The 18,396-nt window shown below is 41.1% G+C and overlaps 1 long non-coding RNA gene across 1 annotated transcript in view; it reads left to right on the forward strand.

Annotated features, from left to right (window-relative positions):
- Window positions 1-7,239, forward strand: part of LOC142424671 (uncharacterized) — a 48,841-nt gene extending 41,602 nt beyond the window's left edge. Inside the window, exons 6-7 of the long non-coding RNA XR_012779382.1 lie at window positions 1,037-1,133; window positions 7,047-7,239. This is a non-coding gene — a long non-coding RNA (uncharacterized LOC142424671). The remainder of the gene's footprint in view (window positions 1-1,036; window positions 1,134-7,046) is intronic.
- Window positions 7,240-18,396: the final 11,157 nt, after the last annotated feature.

Raw genomic sequence — 18,396 nt, forward strand, 5'->3', positions numbered from 1 at the left:
TTCCAGGAACCCAAGTGGAAGGTGAATTATGAGAATGATGAGTGCAACGAATGTATAAGGGTGCTTTGCTCAATTGATGTATGTACGGATTGTGATAAGAGCTGTATGAGCCCCAATAAAAAGATTTATTAATTAAAAAAAGAAAATAATAATTTATAATTTATCAAGAGGTCACGAGGGTGAGAAGGTTGTGGAGGGAGGGAAAAAAGAGGAGCTGATACCAAGGGCTCAAGTAGAAAATATTTTGAAAATGATGATGACAACAAATGTATAAATATGCTTGAAACAATTGCTGTATGGATTGTTGTAAGAGCCCCCAATAAAATAATTTATTTAAAATTTTTTATTTTAAAAAGATGTTGGGATTCACTCGTGATTAAAGAAATGTTCATTAAAATTACTCATAGATACAAACTCTCTCACCACTCATATTAGCAAAGATTCAAATGTTTGTTGTTCAACCTTTTTGAGAAAGATTTAGGGAAGAATACACACTCTTTGCTGGTGACAAAAAGAACTGGTTTAACATCTGTGGAAGGCAATATCTAATTATCAAAATTAGAAATTTATAGACTCTAATCCTCAATTCTACTATTTATCCTACAGACATTTTCATGCATGTAAAATGGCACATGTATAGGTTTTTTAATAGCAGTACTATTTTTAATAGCAATATTGCTTAGAAACAATAGGTCCATGCATAGTAACCTGATCGAATAAATTCTACTACATCCATACAATGAAATATATTTAAGTCACAAGAAATGTGTTAAATAAGTTACCATTTATGGAAAAAATAGTGGTGGTGGGAAGACAATAGATATTTATTAGCTTCTAAATTCATAGACTATCGAGAATGTTGTGAGATGTGTTGTTGCCATAGGGGCGAAACTGGATGGCTGGTTGACAGGACTGGAACAATTTTTCACCTTTTTAAATTTAGAGTTGCAAGCATCGCTAGTCAAAAATAAATATATATTTTAAAAGAAAGTATTTATTGAAGCAGTCACTGGTTTGGGTTTGTTTGTTTTGGTAGGGATAAAAGATGATGAAACGTTGAGAAATGGAAAGAAGAGAAGGAAGCAACCACATGCTGTCACCTTGTCAGGTCTCAGGAACTTCAGGTGTAGAAGGTTTGTTCTCTGCCATTTGTATTTTCACAGGTCTGTCAAGATCGCAGCCATAGTTTTAATACGTTAAGGAGAAAATTACGGGTGTGATTTTGCTTGTTGGATAACATAATGAATATATATTTTAATATTTGGATATATTGTCATCTTTTAAATATCTGTATCATGATATACGACAAAACATCCCCAAATCGCAATTGAATTCTTTTTCACATCTCTATTGTGAGCGAAATGACATTCAGTGAACAGTGTCATCGACTTTCTAATTTACTTTTTTAAAATGTACTAACGTGGTGTTATATAATGTTCTTGGGATCACTTAGTATCATTTTCTAAATATAAAATGCTCACTGTTCTTAGGAAAGGGTTCAGTTGAAAATTTTTAAATGCTCCATAATTCTCACAATCAATATGACCTCAGTAACAATATTGGTTGTAATGTGGGTCCTTATCTGTGTGAAACTATTGAAATCCTGTCTAAGAGGTACACATTTAGAGGTATCCAGAACAATGACCAATCTGTTTCATATTGCTAAACCATGCAGGCCTCCTAAAAGAAATGATGGTATTTGAGCTGAACTTTAAATGGATGTGGAAATATTAGGAACCAGAAACCAAAGACAAAGAGCATTCTGGGTTGAGGGGAAACCGTTCACAAGGACACATGGAAACAAAAGTTCATTTGGGCTCAGGGTATTTGAAGTTGACATTGAGGCATAGGTGAGCTATGGCAGTAGTGGTAAATGAGAGCAGAGAAGTAGTTTTGAGACCAGCTTGAACCTATGTAAGCAATGGGGGCATCTAAACATCTTCAGACATAGGAATTGCATTTTTTCTAACCTTTATTCTAGGAAGATACAGCAAGATTGGAACTCCCACTACTGTTCCTGAGGGCTTTCTGTCCTGAATTCCATGTGTCTAGAGCTCTTCTCTGTATCAGTGTGTGTACTCAGGTCTAGCCAGATTTGTAAGGTAGAACTGGGTCATGGTAGTGGGGATTTGGGAGAAGGAGGTGGGGAAGTATTCAGAAACTAGAGGAATGATGTGTGTTTCTTTCTTTCTTTTTTAATCATTTTATTGGGGCTCGTACAGCTCTTATCACAATCTATACATCCATCCATTGTGTCAAGTGCATTTATACATTTGTTGCTATCATTTTCAAAACACTTTCTACTGGAACCCTTGGTATCGGCTCCTCATTCTGCTCCCACCCTCATGAACCCTTGACAACTTATAAATTATTATTTTTTCATGTCTTACACTGACCGATGTCTCCCTTCACCCACTTTTCTGTTGTCTGTCTCCCTGGGAGGGGGTTGTATATAGATCATTGTGATTAGTTCCCCCTTTCTCCTCCCACCTTCCCTTTACCCTCCTGGTAACACTACTCTCATTATTAATCCTGAGGGGTTTATCTGTCCTGGAGTCCCTGTGTTTCCAGATCTCATCTGTACCAGTGTACAGAACCGTAGTGGGAGTAGCAATATCATGAGGGTATGGGATGGTTGGGATGGGGGGTGGGGAAGGGGCAGAGAGGGGGAAACCCATTACAAGGTTGTATATATAGCCCACCCCCCAGGGAGATGAATAACAGAAATGTGGGTGAAGGGAGACAGCGGACAGTGTAAGACGTGAAATAACAACAGTAATATATCAAGGATATACCAGGGTGGGAGGATGGGGGAGGGAGGGGAACAAAGAGGAACTGATACCAAGGGATCAAGTAGAAAGAAAATGTTTTAGAAATGTTTGGCAACATATATATAAGTTTGCTTAATACAATTGAATGACAGATTGTTTTAAGATTTGTAAGCGCCCCCAATAAAATGATGTCATATTTTTTAAAAAGATTGGAACAGTTTGAAAGAAACCCGTGTTTGCAGTCCAGTGAGGAAGAGAGACATTAATATAGCCAACTTTAGATCAAGCTCAACACAAGGATTGTGGAGTTGAAAAAGGGAAAACAGAAGGCATTGCATAGGCAGAATGTACGTGGCTTGGCATCTGGATATGGAAAGTCTTGATGAGGTAGCTTTGCAGAAATTGTTGTAGTGAGTGAAAGTTTATTTAAAGAAGCATCATTTTTTAAAACAACTGTGCCGTTCAAATGATAATAGTTACCTAGAGCTGCTGCAATAAAATACCTCAAACTGGGTGGTGAACAGAACTTTATTGTCTGATAGTTCTGGAAACGGCATGTCGGAGCTCAGGATATCTGTAGTGCTGACGACTTTGGGAGGAGCGTCTTCTCCTTGCCTTTCACCTGGCTTCTGGTGGCTCCAGGTGTTCCCTGGCTTGCAGCTGCAGCACCACATGATCTTCTTCCTCTGTCCCTGTCTCTTTGATAAAGACCTCAATCATATGGGATAACCTAACTGATTACATCTACAAATGCAATCTAGCTAGGGGTCACATTCATAGGTTCTCTTCAAACTATTGTTTTTAGGGAACGTAAGTCAATTCATTATCAATGTCAACCCACTGCCATTGACTCAGTTCTAATTCACAGCAACCCTGTAGAACAAATAACCTCTTTGGCTTTCAAAACTTTGTCTTTACAGCAGCAGTTCTCAAGCTGTGGGTCACAACCCCTGTGAGGGTTGAACGACCCTTTCACGGGAGTCGCCTATGACCATCAGAAAACACATATGTCCAGGGCTCCTTGGTATGGATCATTGCCATTGAATTGATCTTGGCTCGTAGAGACTCTAGAGGACAGAATAGAACTGCCCAGCGGGTTCCTGAGACTAATTCTTTATGAGAGTAGAAAACCTCATATTTCTCCCACGGGGCAGTTGATAGGTTTGAACTACTGACCTTGCTGTTAGAAGCCTAACACACAACCCACTACCCAACCAGAGCTCCTTGGCTCAATGTGATTAGGCATCCTTCGTTGCCACCGACTCACACTTGTTTGCCACATAATCAATTACTTCAATTGTAGACAGGGAAGAATCTGGTTAATAAAAAGCTTTATTGAGTTCTTAAGTGCAGTTTGACAGATAAAAGTTTTAAAGATAGAAGGTCTATTTCCTAGAAAAAAAGGGAAACATCATTTTATCATATTTATAAATTTAGTATCTTAAATATTATATATAAAACACATTTTTACATTTATTTTATATTCTTTTTTTATATTCTATAATGCATTTCAGTTTTTAAGTACCACTTCAATGAAAAGTTCTAAGTAATTTCAACATTACAAATCAGTTTAATATGAAGTCCCGAAAATTCCTACAACCTTCAAAGCATAATTCTCATAAAACCGCTTGGGGGCGTATGTGCCAATTAGAAGGTGTAAATGAGCCCTTCTTTTGAAAAGTCTTCCTGAAGACCATCTTCGTGAGTTCAGTGCAGCACTCCGTGTTGAATGTGCCATTAGGCTGGGCGTGCCTTTGTGTAATCAACAGGCTGCTGCCATTTGCTCTCCAAGTTAAAGAATTTGGATAATTACATACAACTTTTTATTTAGCATTTCCAGCACACAACAATCACTCAGAATGTCAGTGTATATCATCTCAAGAAAAAATTAATAAAACTTTCGACTTCTCAAGGAACCGTGGTGGCATAATGCCTTGGGTCACTAACCACAAGGTCAGCAGTCCAAAACTACCAGCTGCTACAAGGGAGAAAAATGAACCTTTCTACTCCCATATAGATTCACAGTCTTGGAATGCCACCAGCAATTCTACCCTGTCCTACTAAGTGGCTATGAACAGGCATTGACTTGATAGCAATGAGTGGTTGAGTCCAACCTCTCAGTGCTTAATATTAATAAAATGTCAGTCTGCCTATGTTCTAGTCTTCCCTATCTCAGTACATTTACTACCCAAGTCTAATCCAGCAGTCATTCTTGATTCCTTGCTCTATCACCTGCCCTCACTACCACCCTAGACCAAAACCAAACTCGCTGCTTTCAAGTTAATTTCGACTCACAGTGGGTTTATATAGGGTTTCTGAGGTTTTGTAAGGAGTGCTAATGGCACAGCAGTTTCACATTGGCCTGCTAACCACAGGTCAGCAGTTTGAAACCCCCAATCTCTGAGTAGGAGAGTGGAGGTTTTCTACTCCTGTGTAGAGTTACAGTCTCAGAAACCCACAGGGATAGTTCTGTCCTGTCCTGTAGAGTGTCTATGAATTGGAATCCACTGGATGGCAGTGAGTTTTGTGTGTGAGGCTTTCTAACGCTTTCTGGGAACAGACAGCCTCACTGATCCCATGCTGTAGCAGCAGCTGGGTTTGCACCACATTCCTTGTGGTCAGCGTGGAATTTTGACTGGAGATCACCACCACTAGTGCAGGGAGGTGTGCTCTCTGCACAGTTCTTCCATCTTTCTGAGCCCCCGGTGACTATCAAGTGAACCTTCAAACTCTTTTCAGCTGGAAATGACCAATGAGCACAGTTCTGACCAGTGATATGAAGGCAGAATTCCCAAAAATTCCTACAATCTTCAAAACAGAATTCTCATAAAGTTAACTGGGGGGTATGTGCCAATTAAAATACTATTTTGTGGGAACTAGCAGGATGGCAAGGGTGGTTCAGAAATTCAAGAACTTGTGTATTTTAAATTATGGCAGAGAGAAGAGGGGCGGGGCTGCAGTAAGGTCATTACGTTAGGCAAGGAACCCATCGCCCTGGATAACGCAGCATCACTAGTTTTTTCCATTGGACAGAGTAGAAAACCCTTAGTTGTCTTTAAGCCAGCCTCTAACTGCACTGGGTTCGGGATATGTGGGCAGCCTTCTTGCACGCTGCTCTAGCTGGACATGAAAAAGGCAAGCAGGCATCTTTATTTCCAAGTTTCGGCTGCTTTCCTTCAGTGTAGTACTGAGCGCACTGGGCTTTATTCAGTTACAACTTCTGCCCTGTCGAGCCTCCATCTGAGCGGTCTGCAGTGGCAGGGAGTGCTTGCTTCCCTTCCCCCACGGTACTAGACTCTCTGTGGTCCGTACAAGAAGCACTCTTGCTCACACCCTGTCAAACCGAGATGGGGCCTGCCATCCGGGCAGCAGGGTTGGCATTAGCGAGTGACATCAGACCCTGCTGGGCAGCGGTAACTGTGCTGACAAACACGTCCATACATGCTAAGCTTCACACTGCAAAGCGTCACTGGTTCCTGGAAAAAAGGAAAAACGGAGAACTGGGATATAGTAACATGAAATACAATTAAAACTTGAGAAAAGAATTAAAGGGATAAAGAGAGGCAGTAAGAAAATTCATGTAATACAACCAAAGTATTATGCTGTGTTATGAAATAACACACCTTATGTGCCCAGCTACACAAAGATTAACCCTGAAGATTTATACAGTAGTCGGCATCAGATTTTATTTTTGTACAATTACAAACTCGCTAATAAGCCTCACTCACAGCACTTATGCAAACCTATTGTTAAATATTTGATATAGTTGAAGGATAGAAATCACTCAATACTCTTAACATTCAAAAATAGGTGTCCCAAATGTGTGAATCCAGGGAAATTTGCTATCAGTTATTTCAATTAACCTTCATGCCCACTCATTCCCTAGAAATCCTTATTCTTAGTGCTTTCATTGGAGTAAGTCAAGTCTAATCGCGTAACCTTTAACATTCCCATCACTGCACTGCGTTTCCCTCCCACTCTTCGGTCACAGGAGATGAGTTTGCTGAAACAAAGTCACTCCGTGTATAACTCCATTGTTCTCTCTAGTGATAATGACTTAACCAAGTCATTAGTTGTATGATTAACATTTTCATACCCATATGTTGAGACTGGAAGAGAAGCTACTTTAACTTCCTTTTCAAGCTTCCCTGCACTCTCATCTTGACCAAATAATGCCCAAACTCCGTCTCTTGTGAAGGGACGCAGAGGAGTGGAAGTATGCGCACTGGGGCAATTCGTGGGTTTATTCTAGTCAGCTGTTCTTTTTGTCTGCAGATGGGCTGAAGCGATGCTGAACCTCCAAATTTCTTAAACTTGGCAGTTGTGGGGAAGAAGGTTGAACAAGCCCTGTGACACCTGCAGAGACCCTGAAGAGCTCGGGATCAGACACCTTTCACTGCCAGTCCATGCGCACAAACCTTGGTCTCCACGCCCTCTGTAACCACAGAATAAAGAGTTGGGAAATATATCTTGTTGATGAAGGTTCACATCCAACACCCGAAAGCCTCAAGTCCAAGTCAGTGGTGGAAGCTGTGAGATGTTTATTCCATATCCAAATATTTCACAGGCAAAGAGGCGAATGAGGCTGCTGTCGAGTAGTGTGCCTGGTAATGGTGTAAAATATGACCAACGCCCCTTCTCAACGCAGCAGCAAGCCTTATCTAAGCGCCTGTGAGTGAGTCTTTCTTCCCCAATTTCATACTTTTATCTATTAGCGATGCCCTTTCTTTCAACAAGTATTATTGGTTTTTTGTAATTCCAGGCAATATTTGTTTCCAGATGATGGTGTAATTATTTTTCACTCTTGCTTTTCTAGATACACTGATTATGAGTTTCTAATGAAGAGCTTTCCACTCTTTACATCATCATAGCACTTTATAAAATAAGAAATCAGGGAGCAATTCCCCAGGACAGTCATCTGCTGCCCGTGATAGTTTTTCACAGTCTTGGGCTTTTTGCTCATGTAGGTTTCTGGGTGACTGTATATTCCATCTAATTTTGCTGCTGCCGTCGTTAACTGCAGTACAATCAATCTCTGTTTCATGGAGACCCCAGGAAGAATCACATCAGAGCATAGGGATCCATGGGGTTTTCTTTCATAGGTAGATTTTGGTTGTGGATGCTGCTGAGAATATGCACAGTAGAACCCACACACCAATTCCACACTTCCTCCAGGTGCACTGCGTGTCTCTCACTATATTCTTCACGTTGTGCCATCATTCATTCTCACCCCCCTTTCCAAGTTTCCCTTCCCATCAACAGAATAAATGCACTGCCCTGCCCCCCACAAGCGACTATCCCGTCTTTCCGTTTGCTACCATCAATTTGATCCCATATAGAAAGCGCATACAAGAGCATGAGACTCAGGGCTGGCATTATTTATTATGAGCTAGATTAACTACTGCTTGGCTTCAGGAAGACTTGGGAGAGATTTTGGTTTAAGGTTTAAAGATGATCTCAGGGCAAGGGTATCATAGGTTCATCCAGCCTCTTTGACCCCAGAAAGTCTGGAGTCCATGAGAATTTGAAAGCGTATCTGCACCCCTCACCTTCTTTGATCAGAGCTTTTCTATGGACGCCAATAAAAACATTCCATAATGGTGGTTGGTTTCCACTAGTTGTTCTGCTCTCTGGAAAAGGATGTGTGGAGGCAATTATCCATACATTCCATTTCCCACTCTTATTTCCGCCTCTCCTCCTTCCCTGTTGGTCTAGGTGAATAAACACTAGGTGAACACATCCAGTTGTACTTTGGATGACTGCTTGTAAGCTTTTAAGACCAAAGACACTTCACAGCAAATCAGGAAGTGGAATAGAAGCACTAAACTTAATATTAAGCCAGTAACTGGGGTAGCCAATGAAACCGTGGCTCTCAACCTCCAAGCTAAGAAACCAAATCTCATGAGATGTTTGGTTGTACATATGTCTCAACAGCTACTTTGTTGTTGTAGTAAACATATCTACCACACAACTTGTGCAAACAGTCCATTTTTTTAACAGAGGCATCACAATTACATCACTTGGCAGTGCGATGTACCATGATTTTTCCATCACCACAAACTGAACATCGGTTATCCATATGCAATAACCTGGTACCATTAATGAATCTGACACTACACATTTACTTGTTCTTATCTTTTTATGTAAATGGGATCATATTTGTCCTTTTATGACTGACTTATTTCACTCAGCCTCATGTCTTCATGCTTTATCCGTATTTAGCAAGAAGCTATTTTCATTACTGTCTCAATAGTATTCCATTGCATATATGTATATTTTCTTAGCCATAAATATATGGATTTCTTTCCAGACTGTCCATTTTATTCCACCAGTCTAGGTTCCTATTGTTATGCCAGTACCAGGTTGTTTTGATTACTATAGCTGTCTATTTCAAAATCAGGAAGAGTGAGCCCTCCTACATTGTTATGTCCCAACATTGCTTTAGCTATGCAAGTTCTGTTTTATTCCTTAATGAACTTGAGAATTTTTTTCCATTTCTATAAAAGAAGGAGGCTGTTGGAATTTTTATTGGGCTTGGGTTGCATCCTAAATCGCTTTTTGGTAGTATTGACATCTGTGTTAGTCTGGATATACTAGAGAAACAAATTCATAGATGCTAATATGTGTGTAAGAAAGAGCTTTATATACAAGAGCACTTGAATATTGATAAAACTTCCCAGCCCAGTCCAGATTAAGTCCATAATTCTGGTATTAGCCCATCTGTCTGATACCAATCTATAAAGTCCTCTTCAGACTCAGGAAACACGTGCAATGACGTCAAGTACAGGAAGATCACAGGTCTGTGGGTGGGAAGTCTTGTGGATTCAGTGGTGGTGTAAGCATCTCAGCATTTTCAGGGATCTCCACATGGCTTCTCCAGCTCCAGAGGTCTGGCTCCATCAGCCTCTCTCCTTCTGTCTTCTCCACAAGGATGTTTTGCAGGGAGTGAACCGAGAGTATCTCATGCCTCCAGGGAGGAATTACAGGAGTTCCCAGAATCCTCAGGAGAAGGCCCTGCACACACAGAGGCCTTATTAAATATATCTCAATTGACAGGCTAGACCCTACCCCTACACTCTTAATCCTCAAATTGACACCAGATTATGTAACCACAACATATGTAATCCTAATTGTATTAAGTTTTCTAATCCAGTGAACATAGAACATTAAAGTTAGTTTACAACATTTCATTTGTAGATCAGTTAAAATAGGGCGCGTGGCCTTTAGAGACGAGAATAAAGCGAGTGTGTGATGTGTGAAACAGCTTCACTTCCCTGGATCCTTTCCTCACTCCAGGCTCTTACTGGCCCATGGCGGTGTTTATGATGGATCGAACTGTGATGCAGCTGCACTTTGCAGGCTATAGTGCATTCTAATAAAAAGTCAAATTTACTGAGTCATTTAAAAATCAGAAAAATAAGAGGTGGTTTTAATTGAGAGGATAAAAAACAACTTTAAAAAGATGTTCTTATAGAAAAAAAAGTGTGGACTGCAATCTGGACACGGACACTTTTGTGCTTGGCCCCTCCCAGTCTGTTTTCCTCTCCTTTTCTAAATCCATAGAGCCAGAAACTTGCCAGGGAACTAAGGAAACTTATGCCCAGGCCCTCAGGAGAGCCCTAGCCCTGCTCATGTGCTCATATGCCCTTTTCTCATAGTGACCATACCGGGCAGAGGGTCCCTGCCCCTTTGAGTGTCCTAGAGTGTAATCTGTCTCTTCTCCCACAGAGTTGCCAGTGGTTTGAACCACTGACCTAACAGCCAAGCGCTCGTCACCCACTATGATTCTGATGGCTTACAACAAGTGTGTCCCAGAGTGCTAGACATAGCAGATATTAGATGAGAAAATCAGGTTTGAGATAAAGGAAGATAAATTATAACATTGCTCAATTCAAGGCAGAGAGGTGACCTCCAAAGACTATGGCGACAGTTTGTCGGGGGAGGGTGGTTCTGAAGAAGTGATCTTGATGGATTTTCTCAAAGGGCACAGAATGATCACAGGGAGGTTATTGTGAAGAAATTTAAGAAAAATTTTAATTGCATTGGTGAGAAAAAGACCAGCAAAGCGTGTTGAATAATTTTCTTGTTCATCACAACAATGTACCTGCTCACTCTTCAGGAGTAGCAAGGCCTGTCCAATGCGAAATTTGCTGAAAAACCATACACCATCCACCTGATGGCCCTGATGTTTCCCCTTCTCTTTTTTCCCTCAAACTCAAAGGACATTTAAAAGGGGGCATGATATGAGTCCCTAGAGAATGCCAAGACTAAATCAAAGAGCACAGAATTTTTCAGGGGAGGGTGAGAGTGATGGAAACAGAAGCTTAGGTACTTCGATGAAGAGTATTTTGATATTTGGGGTTAATAAAGGTTATGATGGTAGCAAGGGAGAAAGATGAAGCTTTCTACTTCTATAAAGAGTTATATCCCAGAAACCCACAAGTTCTGCCTGTCCTATAGGGTCGTTATGCGTCGGAATTGACTTGATGGCAGTGAGTGAGTGTGTGTATATGTGTGTGCGATATTTCCTTAGTTATCCTAGTATGTTTCCCTGCTAAATCCCTGCTTCTAGATGTCCCACCGTTGACTCCCGTGATTGCCTTATTGTGCTTTGGAACTTTCAATTCTTGCTTCAATTCTACTAGAATGTTTTTTTCCTCATTGGGTGGAGGGGTGGCCATTTTCACTCTGAATTTGGACGTCTTTCTAGTCCTGACTGCCTCTCTCCTTCAAGCAACCTCTATTGCTTTCACTTGAAGCAGACCAACTTCGGTCAATTAATGTGACCTGTCCAGCCATGATCCATACATGGTCTATGATGGTTTGGGATTGTATATGCTTGAGGTTATGGTCTCATTTGGAAGGGCCTTCTCTACCGTGCTGATGGACAGAAGTGGGGTGGGATTGAGACCCAGCCTTGGAGGAGAGTGTGAACCAAGCCACACCCATGGTTCCCTTGAAGGCATCTTTAAGATCCCACCTTAGCAGAGGGGGTGAACCAAGCCTTTGGTTCCTTGGGGGCATCTGAAGACTACTTTAGTAAGGGTGTAACTCAGTCCCCAAACCTTCCTTAAAATGATTGAAAAAACACCCTCTTAAAAATTAGTGAAAATCCCAAATACTGTTGTTTGTGGGTGTCTTATAGTTATTAATGCTTGCCAATTTGGAAATTAAATACCACTTTTATTTTCCTTGAGGGCATGGTCATCTAAAAGACAAATCACTCATCGATCAAAACCATTCCTTTGTGTAAATAGTTATGTGGGACACAGAAATCACAGAACCATTTGGAAGAGCTCGTCCAAGATCTCTGTCTGAAACGGCAGAGGCCACCGAGACCACATGCACTGGAGACTGTGGCACAGAGGCTCCCAGGAGCAGGACTGGTACCTATCCTCATCTGTCCCAACATCATGGAGCTGTGAGATAGAGTGACAGGTGGGCTGGTTTCCTGCACCAAGGAGTCAAAGGTCAAGGGACCACATGGCTGAGAGACCGAGGGCCAGAGAAAGATTTGGCTGCTGGCAGAGGGGATCAATGGCTGTAGCCTTAATGTTTGCTGACCCTGACTTGTATTAACCTATTAACATCATCTTACATACTTAGGACATGTTGTCAGGAGAGTTCAGTCCCTGGAGAAAGACATCATGTTTGGTAAATCGAAGGGGAGATGAAAAGGAGGAAGACCCTCAATGAGATGGTTTGGCATGGTGGCTGAATCAATGGGCCCAAGCATAGGAACAATGGTGAGGGTGGTCCAGGACTGAGCAGTGTTTTGTTCTTTTGTACATAAGGTTGCTGGGGGGTTGGAACAGACTCGATGCCACCTAACAATAACAATGAACTTCCTTAATAAACTCCATATAACCCAACAAATGGCCTGTGAGTTCTGTGTGGCCATTGCAATGAATTATAGAGTCCAGCATAGAAAGAGAGTGCCATCGATGGGACTACAGGTGTTAGAACAGGTAACAAAAGGTGAACCTTGGGGGCTTGTCCAAGTCCTGCCTCCAGGCATTAGGGAAGCCAGAGGAGAGCAGATATGCCTATCTTCATCCATTTCTTTTTTATTAATCATTTTATTGGGGATTCTTACAGCTCTTAAAACAATCCATACATCAATTGTATCAAGCACATTTTAACATGTTGCCATCATCATTTTCAAAACATTTTCTTTCTATTTGAGTCTTGGTTTCAATTCCTCTTTATTTCCTGCCTTCCCCACCATCCCACTCTCATGAACCCTTGACAAATTATAAACTATTATTATTTTCATATCGTATGATGTCCGCTGTCTCCCTTCACCCAGGTTTCTGTTGTTCATCCCCTTGGTGAGGAGGGGGGTGTTATACATCAATCATCGTGACCAGTTCCCCCTTTCACCCCACCTTTCCCCTACCCTCACGGTATCATTACGCCCATTATTGTTACTGATGAGTTTATCTGTCCTGGATTCCGTGTGTTGAGAACTCTTACCTGTACCAGTGTACATGCTCCAGTCTAGCCGGATTTGTAAAGTAGAACTGGGGTCATGATAGTGGGGGGAGGAAGCATTAAAGAACTAGAGGAATGTTGTGTGTTTTGTAGATATTATACTACACTCTGGCTAGCTAATCCCTTCCTTGTGACCCTTCTATGAGGGGATGCCCAATCATCTATAGCTGGGCTTTGGGTCTCCCCCTCCTTCTCATTGATGATTGTTTGTTTTCGGTCTTCTGATGCCCGATACCTGATCCCGTCAAAACCTCATGATCACACAGGTTGATGTGCTTCTTCCATGTGGGTTTTGTTGCTTCCCTAACTTCAAGCCTGTAAGTTCCCAGACACTATATCTTCTAATATTCAGGCACCATCAACTTTCTTCACCACATTGCACATGCACCCATTTTGACTTCAGAGATCATGTGGGAAAGGTGAGCATCACAGAATGCAAGGTTTTTATAACAAATTGTTCTTGCATTGAGGAAGGACTTGAGTAGAGGCCCAATGTCCATCTACCTTGATCATTAACATGAATATATGTATATAGACCTATATCCCTATCATTGTAAATATATATATATATACACCTATATTTATACCTATAAATGTCTTTTGTCTCCTTGTTATATCATCTACTTCTTTTTACTTTCCTCCTGTCCCACTATCATGTTCAACCTTCATTTGAGTCTCAGTTATTCCTCTTGGCTACAGTGAACTTGGTCAAACCCTAACAGATGGTCTATGCCCTCCTCACCATCGATTTTAGATCTCTTGTTGTTCCCTTGTCCCTGGGTTTGTTGGCTCCCCCTCCCTTTCCCCTACCTCCCTTGTACCCCTAGAACCGCCAGTCCTGTTGTTTTCTCCTTGAAGTTGTTTATCTTGCCTATCTTATATAGAGGAGGAGGAGAGGAGGAAAAGGAGGAGGAACAAAAGAAGAAAGGGGAGCTATAAGTAGTTCCACTTGTGTCTGTTGACCCTTATGTATGTTTTCCAATCGAGTTTGATGAGGTGCCAAACCCTGCGTTTCCCATTCTGAAGTCTGTTTTTGGCATTCCAAAGGGATTTGTTGCTTTGCTTCCCTTGATGCTCTGTTGCGCTCCCTTCATGTTTTTCCCCGGTGGGGAGGGTGGGGAGGCAGGGTCAGTGAGACACATGTGTCTCTATTGCTGTCCCCTGCGGCGCTGTGGGTCAATGAGGGGACATTGTGTTTTGTGGTGGGGTCAGCCCTACAGTCCTCTCTGTGCCTTGGCTGCTCCTAACAGGAGTGTTGTCCCGGGTTTTAGTGGGCCAGGGTTCTGTCCATTCTCTCTCTCTCTTTCCCTCATAGTTTACTCCCACGTGGTCTGGCTAGACCTGCCCCTCTCCCTAGGCTGTATTTTCAGTGCTGTCTTCTGTAATGCAATCTTCTGGGAAGGTGGTTGACCTCAAAACCTCTCTGTTAGTTTACTTTTAATGCTGGTATGCTGCCCTCAAAGTTTGGCATACCTGGTTGAGGTCTGGTCCCTCTCTCCCTTTCCTGTGGAGACATAAGCAATACCCTATCCGTGGGTGGGTTAGTGCCCTCTTCCCGCATTATCCAAGACCTCTTTTTTTCTTTTCCCCTCCTTTTCAGTTGGCTGCCATATGCATTCCTGGGTTGGGTCTCAGACCTCCCAGACTTCCTGGGTCTCACCCTGAGAATTTATGACTTTCCCCCCTATTCCCCTTGTGCTTATAAGCTTAATTCAGTGAACTTATGTTGTACTTATCCTTTTGTGCTTGGCTTACTTGGCTTAGCATAATTTCATCCAACTCTTCCCATGAAACCATGTGCTTCCTGCATTCATCATTGTTTTTTTTAGGGATGTGTAGTACTCCATTATATGTATGTACCAACTCTTTGTGATTGTGGACTGCACCGTGATGAATATTGGAGCTCAGATGTCTGTTTCTTACCTCTTCTGGGTTTGTGTCCAGTAGGTGGATTGCTGAGTCATATGGTAGCTCACTTTCCATTTGTTCTAAATATCGCCAAATCAATTTCCATAAAAGCTGCACATACCTACAGTTACATCAGCAGTGGATGAGAGTTCCTATCTCACCACACCCCCTCCAATACTTGTTGCTTTCTGATTTTTTAATTGGGCTATCTTTGCGAGTGTTAGGTGATATCTTTACTTTAATTTGTATTTCTCTTATGGCTAATGATTGGGAATCTTTTCTCATATATTTCTTGGCCATTAGGATTTCTGCCCTTGTGAAACTTCTATTCAGGTTCTTTGCCCATTTCCTCAATGGGCTATTAGATTTTTCCTTATTATATGCTAGCAGAGTACTGTAGATTTTAGTAATAAGCCCTTTGTCTGATGTGTCATTGCTAAAGATGTTTTCCCAGTCTGTGGGCTTTCTTATTACTCTCTTGGCAAATTCTTTTAATGTACACAGGTGTTTTATCTCCAGTCTATCAGACTTGTCAATTTGTGCTTCCTCTCTGTTTGCGTCCTTACCTATTCCTGATACCTATGTATTCCCTGTGCCAATTTGTCCCAATTCCTTCATTAATGACCTAATAATTTTGGGTTTTCCCTCAAGGTCTGTGATTCACCTTGGGTTTGGTATTGAGGTAAGGAATGAGGTAAGGGTATTGCTTCATTTTGTTGTTGTTGTTGCAGGTAGATATCCATTTTTCCCCCAGCACCACTTGTGGAAAAGGTCACCTGGTTCCCATTTGATATTTTTGGACCCCTATCAAAGAGCAGTTGTCTGCATGCTGATGATTTCATTTCTGGGTTTTCAGTTATTTTCTATTGGTCTGAATATGTGTCATTAAACCAGTACCACACTGTTTTGACCACTGTGGCTGTATAATAGGCGTTAAAGTCATATAAAGCAAGCCCCCTACTTTGTCCTTCTTCTTGAGGAGTTCTCTGCTAATTCTGGCTTCTTCCCTCTCTATATGAAGTTGGTAGTCAGTTTTTCCAATTCTTTGAAGAAAGATGTTGGTATTTATATTGGGATAGCATTAAACTTATATAGTGCCTTGGGTAGGATAATAGACATCTTTACTACATTGTCTTCTGATCCATGAGCATGCGATATTCTTCCCATTCGTGAAGCTCACGCTTAGTTTCTTGTAATAGTGTTCTTCAATTTTCTTTGTACATATCTTTTGTTTTTTTGGTTAGGTATGTTCCTAGATATTACAAGTTGTGCTTGGCTATTGGGAAGGGTACAACCTTTTTAATCTCCTCTTGCGTGGCTTCATCTGATCCATATAGCAGTCTAATAGACTTTTATTTGTCGATCCTGTATTCTGCCTCTCTGTCATATTCCTCTATTGCTTCCAGCACCATATATACAATCATATCATCATGTTCTGGAAGAGTTTGTGTAGGATTGGTGTCAGTTCTGCCCTGAATGCTTGGTAGAATTCTCCTGTGCAGCCATCATGCCTGGGGGATTTTTTGTTGTTGTTGGTAGTTCCTTGATAATCATGTCTATTCTGTTGCTATGGGTCTTTTGAGGTTCTTGATGTCCATCTGGGATAGTCTACGGAGGGATTGTTTTTCCAAGTATTTGTCCATATCTTCTAAGTTGTTGAATTCGTTAGAGTACAGGTCTTCATAGTACTGTGTAATTATCTTTTGGATTTCATTAGTGTCCGTTGTAATGTCCCCTGTTTCATCCCTCAACCTTGCTATTGAAATATTTCCTTTCTTTTGTTAGGTTTGCCAGTGGCCTCTCAATGCTGTTCATCCTTTCGAAGAACCAACTTTTAGCTGCATTTTCCCATTTTTTTTGTTTTCACTCTCCTGTATCTCAGCTCTGATTTTTATTATTTCTTTCCTTTTGCTATTAGTAGGATTGTTCTGTTGACTCTGCTCTAATTGGTGTAAGTCTTGTGCCAGCACATCAACCATAAGTCTCTCTTCCTTTTTCATGTGTGCATATATTGCTATCAGCTTTCCTCTAATAAATGCCTCTGCTGTGTCCAAAAGGTTTTGGTACATCATATTTTCATTCTCATTGGTTTCTAGAAGCTTCCTGATTTCACCCCTATCTGGAAAAATACCCACTCCTTTTGCAATAGAGAGTTATTCATCCTCCAATTGTTTGCCCTTGTTTTCTTCATCATCCTTTTGTTGATTTCCAGCCTTATGGCATAGTGGTTGGAGAGAGACATCTATATAATCTCTATGTGCTTAAATTTACTCAGGTTTGACTTGCGTCCCAGCATGTGGTCTGTCTTTGAGTATGTGCCATGTGGGCTTGAAAAGAATTTTTTTTTTTAACATTTGGGTGCAAAGCTCTGAAAATAACTATCAAGTCAAGTTGTCTAATTGTGCTGTTTAGATCTGTAGCCTCCTCGTTAAGTTTCTTTCCCTGTGACATGTTTTTTGCAGAGTGGTATATTAAAGTCACCTACTATAATTGTTAAGCCTGTGATTTCTTTTATTCATCTTTTGGAGTGTTTGATTAATGGATTTCATGGGTCTCTCATTGGGTGCATATATATTTATTGTGCTCACTGGTCCTTGGTCTACTGTTCCTTGAGCACTATATAGTGCCCCTCCTTGTCTTTTGTTATGGCTTGTACCTTGAGATCAATTTTGTCAGAGACTAATATTGCTACCTCTGCTTTTTTGCATTTCCATTTGCTTAGTATATTTTTCTCCAGCCTTTAATTCTCAACTTGTTTTTGTCTGCAAGCTTGAGATATGTCTCCTGTAGGCAGCAGATTGATGGGTTATGTTTTCTGAACCAGTCTGTTAGCCTCTGCCTTTTAATGCCTGAGTTCAGTCCATTGATATTAATTATTATTACATCCATCTATGGACTCTTGTACCTTTTGTGTTGGTTGTTTTCCTACCTCCCTATTTTATCAGTTTGTGTTGTGTGTGTGTGTGATTCATTCTTGCCTTCTTTCCATTATTGAGCTAATGCTATCTTGGGGACTGTTTTCTCTTTGTCGCCCTCTGGCTGGAGTTATTCTATGTGATGGTCTTTTATTTGCATTTGGTGAGTATTGATTGTCTGTCCATTCTGGGTTGCCAAGGATTTTTTTGTAGGGCTGGGTTTCTTTTTATGTATTACCTGAGTTTTTCCTTGTCTGGGAAGACTCCTACTTCTCTATCTATCTTAATAGATAATTTGGCCGGGTATA

Source organism: Tenrec ecaudatus, chromosome 1 (genome assembly GCF_050624435.1).
Source record: "Tenrec ecaudatus isolate mTenEca1 chromosome 1, mTenEca1.hap1, whole genome shotgun sequence".
Taxonomy (NCBI): Eukaryota; Metazoa; Chordata; class Mammalia; order Afrosoricida; family Tenrecidae; genus Tenrec; species Tenrec ecaudatus.